Genomic DNA, 6,000 nt, shown 5'->3' on the forward strand with positions numbered 1-6,000 from the left:
ATATCGGACATGAACATTTAAAAACTGCAATATGCGTTTTTCTAGCAAAGCATAAATTGACAAATTTTGTTCAATGTTTGCTTTAGAGGTTTTTAATTTTGGTTTTAATAATTTTGCCTTCAGTGTTACCATCTGTATTTATCTATTATCAGTTCTGTTTGTGCCATAGTAATTAAAATAAAAACAATTATGATTATGAACGGTAGTATTCACATGTCATACACTAATCTTGAAGATACTTTAATATTGAAAGTTTATTATGTTTGTGGCTAAAGAATGCTAATTGTTGTACTTTAAATTGAATAGATAAGGAAGGTGGTTAAGAAAAGGAGGCATGTTATTTCATCATAATCTGTCAAATTCTTAATAATAATATCTATTTATACAAAGTAGTAATCTCTGTTTGTTTGTATTTCCGATCATAGCTCAGGAACCCCTTGACGGATTTGCCGCATACTTTGCATGATAGGGGAACTCTGTAGAATTGCAGGAATTAATGTTATCAGATTGTAAAAAAATTCTAAGAAGATTAGGTTGGCATATCTCCATCCTTATTTCTGTCAAAAAGGGTGTCGTGTAGAAAAAATCGATTTTGGTCGTTTTTTTACTGAACGAACGAATTTTTTTTTCGAGCACACTTTTTAATAAACAATAATTTTTACTAAACTAACGACTTTTTTGAACAATTTCTAATCTATCTGGACAATTAACGTGAATTTCTCTAGAAGGTTTATTTGCCAGGTATAATCTGTGTGTGAACTGTACAGCTCGCTCTAGCTGGTTAGATGTCGGTTCAGTTCCTGAAATAAACCGGAATTGACCGTGGATTTTGTTACCTCGTAAAACTTTTAGTTTTGATACGGTGGTAAGCGATTATATCAATATTATTAAGACGACTTTTGTTTTCAAGTTTTAATTGTTAACAATTTTATTTCGAATTATAAGTTTAGTAAAAAAGGAGGATTTTTTATTTGACAGCTTCTCTTTGTTTCTATGATTTTTTGGTGTACCCATGCTGTTATAAAGCTTGATATAAATAAAAATTGAAATCGAAAGTCGTCTTCATTATATTGATACAAATTGCCTACCACCGTATTGCACCCAAAGCTGAAAAATATCATTTAATTACATATTTAGTAGTTATCTTGTTACTTTAATTTGACGTAATACATAATACATAGTTAGGGATAACATCAGAAGTTTACATAACATATATAAATACACCCTAAGGTAACATCAGAACTTTGCATAATATGTCTAAATACAGTTAGGGATAACATCAGAACTTTACATAATATGTCTAAATACAGTTAGGGATTACATCAGTACTTTACATAACATTCCTAAATACAGTAAGGGATAACATCATAACTTTACATAATATGTCTAAATACAGTTAGGGATACCATCAAAACTTTACATAATATATCTAAATACAGTTAAGGATTACATCAGATCTTTACATTATATGTCTAAGTACAGTTAGGGATTACATCAAAACTTTACATTATATGTCTAAGTACAGTTAGGGATTACATCAAAACTTTACAAAATATGTTTAAATACAGTTAGGGATTACATCAAAACTTTACAAAATATGTTTAAATACAGTTAGACTAAATACAGTTAGGGATAACATCAGAACTTTACATAATATGTCTAAATACAGTTAGGGATAACATCAGAACTTTACATAACATATTTAAATACAGTTAGGGATAAAATCAGTACTTTACATAATATGTCTAAATACAGTTAGGGATTACATCAAAACTTTACATAATATGCCTAAATACAGTTAGGGATTACATCAGAACTTTACATAACATGCCTAAATACAGTTAGGGATAACATCATAACTTTACATAATATGTCTTAATACAGTTAGGGATAACATCAGAACTTTACATAACATATTTAAATACAGTTAGGGATTACATCAGAACTTTACATAATAGGTCTAAATACAGTTAGGGATTACATCAGAACTTTACATAATATGTCTAAATACTATTAGGGATAACATCAGAACTGTACATGATATGTCTAAATACAGTTAGGGATAACATCAGAACTTTACATAATATGTCTAAATACAGTTAGGGATTACATCAGAACTTTACATAATTTGCCTAAATACAGTTAGCGATAACATCAGAACTTTATATGATATGTCTAAATACAATTAGGGATAACATCAGAACTTTACATAATATGTCTAAATACAGTTAGGGATAACATCAGAACCTTACATAATATGTCTAAATACAGTAAGGGATAGCATCAGAACTTTACATAATATTTCTAAATACAGTTAGGGATAACATCATAACTTTACATAATATGTCTAAATACAGTTAGGGATAACATCAGAATTTTACATAATATTTCTAACTAAATACAATAAGGGATAACATCAGGAGTAAGACTATAACTGTACACATATATCTATTTATACAGTATGCAAGGTACAAAAAAAAATATATTTTTACAAAAAAACGCGTGCGGCCCGCCTGCGTGTGAGTTTTAAAAGAGTAAAATTTGGGTTCTAATTTCTTATGTTAAATTCAATTTAACGAACTGATTCAAAAACCGGCCCTGAGATTCTGGTTTTTCTAGAGTTTGACATTTCGGGAAGGAAGTTAGTTCCAGTTAACTGAATTTTGTGAAAACCTTTGAATAATGAATTTAACGAACTTTTTATTTCATTCATGCGCTCTGCTAAACTCAAACAAGCGTGCAAGATATTTTGAATAGGGTTGTTCTAAATTAAAAATGGTTTTTAAACAGATCAGTGTTTAGTTGGTTAGAGTAGTAAACATAAAAAGCCTTGAAAATTGAAGATTTTTAATTATGGAAAATTAAGAAATAACAAATTTTGCTATAGGGACTGTCTTTGTAGTATAAATGGACCCTACATGTAAAAAGGGTGATGCCAGATTTACAACTGTCTTGTCTGAATATTAATATGAATTGAATATTTTTCATTTCTATCTTAGAAATGTTTATTTATTTATTATTTTGTAAAAGTAACCCGTAACGACAGTTGAAATCACTATTGAAAAGCAAATTAAAGGGTACCGTTGTGAATCAGAAACTATACGAATAAAGGTTGCTTAAAAATATAAAGGAGTGCGAAAAAAGGCCTTTTCGTCTAGAAACTCTATTGTAGAATCTGACAAGGAAGCATTTGCTTGGATAAGAATCTGTAAGAAATGTATTTATTGTGAATCCCAAGTTTGTGACTTTTACACGGGAATCCCCGAATTACCAGGCTGGTACGAAGTGATACACTGAAATTAGACACACCATGACCCCCTCACCCTCCCCCTCCTGCAAGGCCCGAAGAGGCACATCTTAAGGTTTTTTTTCAGACCCATAGGATTTTGAGACTTTTAGTTTTGAATTTCATGACTTTTATAAGAAAAAATGCGATTTAGCTCTAGAAAAGTAAAAAAAAACTTAACACAGAAAATAATAAATAATTTTTTAAACATTTATAAATATTTTATGACTGTTTATAATTGTTTTTAGCCTTTTTATATCCCTAGTGTTTGAAGTAAAGTTTAAATGGTATATGACGGGGCATTTTTCTTGCTTTAAGCCGCCCTTCCTTCCTGGTACACCGTACACCCCCCGCCCTCCAGTTATATAACTTTAACTTCCAGAGAAAATACGCAATTTTAGTTTTAAAAGAAATCCAGAATTTGAATAGAAATAAAAATAGTTTTTTTTTGCATCACAAACTTTCACTTTTAGATTTCGAATTTAGGTGGACATTATAAATTAAAAGGGTTCGACCAAATGTGCATATAATGAACATAATTTAAATCAGAGAAATAAAATATTTCATAAATCGCTAAACAAATAAATGAATAAATTTAGATAATATAAAGAAATAAACGTCTCATTAAATTATATAGACGTCTGCGATGTATCATTTATGCTGAGATTGAATTGAGAAAAAATACACAAAAGAATTGAGCCTTTTGCACAAATTCTAATTTTCTAATCCCATGTTTGAAATATCATAGGTCTACTTTTGACTTCCCATGTCTCATCGCTTAAACATAGTTCACTGGTTTAAAGCTACCAGTCAGTGATAATCAAGCCTACAGAAAGGGTAGTAGAGGCTCCGTTGTAGCTATTCAAACATATATTATTCTATCAATCTATCTATCTATCTATCTATCCATCTATCTATCTATCTATCTATCTATCTATCTATATATCTATCTATCTATCTATCTATCTATCTATCTTCTAGATGAGATTGCGACTGAAACTATGTATACTTTGCTTGTCTGGGAATCTATGTATACTTTGCTTGTCTGGGTTTCTGTCAGGGTGTTTGTATCCAATAAACGTCAAACGGCTGAACCGATCGGGTCCAAATTTTGTGTGGGACCTCACGAGACCCCAGGGCAGAGTTTATAAAAGATTAAAATCTTAAAAATTTGTGATTAAAAGTTTTTATTTTTGGAAAATTTTTAAATGCGCGAAAGAAAATAATATGAAATATGCAAACTTTTTTTATTCTGTAAATGAGAAGATGCTCGACCAGATAAAGCCGGAATTAGAGGTTGAAAAAGATAATGGGCGCGAACCGTTTTAAAAGCCTAGAAAAGTATAATTCTTGAAAAGTGTTGATTTGTTTTTATTTTCATATTGTTTATCTATCTTTTAATTCTTTTAAACTTTAAATACCTATTATTTAAGTGAGTTATTTTGTATGTTTTAGAATGCCCTGAAGATGGCTTAATGCATCGAAAATCTATCTATTTATCTATCTATCTATCTAGGGACACATTCATTTAATTAATCATCTCTATATCTGTAAATGTTTGTATGTATCTATTTATCTATTTATCTATCTGTTCCTAACACCTTGTTGTCTATATTTGGGGGCTTGGTTAACAGGTCCAACAACTTTTCCCCGCATTTTCTAATCACACATGGACCTGCACATTTTCTTATCTTATCCTTTACAACATTCTCTTTTCTCAATCTAAAGTTAAATTTGTTAACTGGATAAACGGGTTTATGAATACTATGTGTTATGTTGATTCGTTGACACTGCTTATTTATAAACCCACTGAAAGTACAAAACCAACCAGAACCATTCCCTCCAGGGGACGGGGGAGATTGGGGGACCGGTACCACTCCTTCCAGGGGGGGGGGGGATATTTAAAACTATAGTGATTCAACTCCACACATTTTTTTTCTTATTAAAAAGAAATATTTTTTTACAACTTTTTGTTAATTTTGTTGAATAAGTTCAAAATATACAATACATACAAGTTAGAGTACATCTTTATCACTGTAACAGATCTTTATATTTTTTTATCTAAAAGGATGTTTTTACACCAAAATCTAAAGGTATCATCACTTGATATGTGCAAACCTGATGGTGTAAGCTTGTGTTATATGATTTAAATTATTTTAAAATTTAAATGATAAAGGTCTACTACAATGAATTGCAAAAATAAAGGCCCAAAGGGGCTAGAAAATGAGAGTTAGTGTCAAGGAGAGTTCAGTTCCTAAACCATGCATCGTCCCCTTATTCATTGATTTTTTAAGTTTAGGTTGCTTAGGCTGTTTATGCCTATAGATGCAGAGTCACGTCAGTAAACAATTGATTCGGTTTAGTCTCTAGGTTCAAACAATACATTAAGTTGGGTTCACATAGTCTCTAGGTTCAAACAATACATTAAGTTGGGTTCACATAGTCTCTAGGTTCAAACAATACGTTNACTGTATTAATGTACTCTACTGCATATAATTTGTGAACATTTACATGATTTGTACACTTTGAACTCCCTTTCAGGCTGAAAGGGACTGAAACAATTCATACCGAGAGGTTCTTTAAATTCCCCTCTAATATATATTATATTCTCTATGACAGCGGTACACTTAAAAAGCTTTGTCTGATCAAGTATGAATTATTTATGTAGATATATTTCATATGCAATGCAATGTGCTAATAAAAACAAAATTGTT

The sequence above is a fragment of the Eurytemora carolleeae genome, unplaced genomic scaffold, assembly GCF_000591075.1.
Source record: "Eurytemora carolleeae unplaced genomic scaffold, Eaff_2.0 scaffold838, whole genome shotgun sequence".
In the NCBI taxonomy this organism is placed as follows: domain Eukaryota; kingdom Metazoa; phylum Arthropoda; class Copepoda; order Calanoida; family Temoridae; genus Eurytemora; species Eurytemora carolleeae.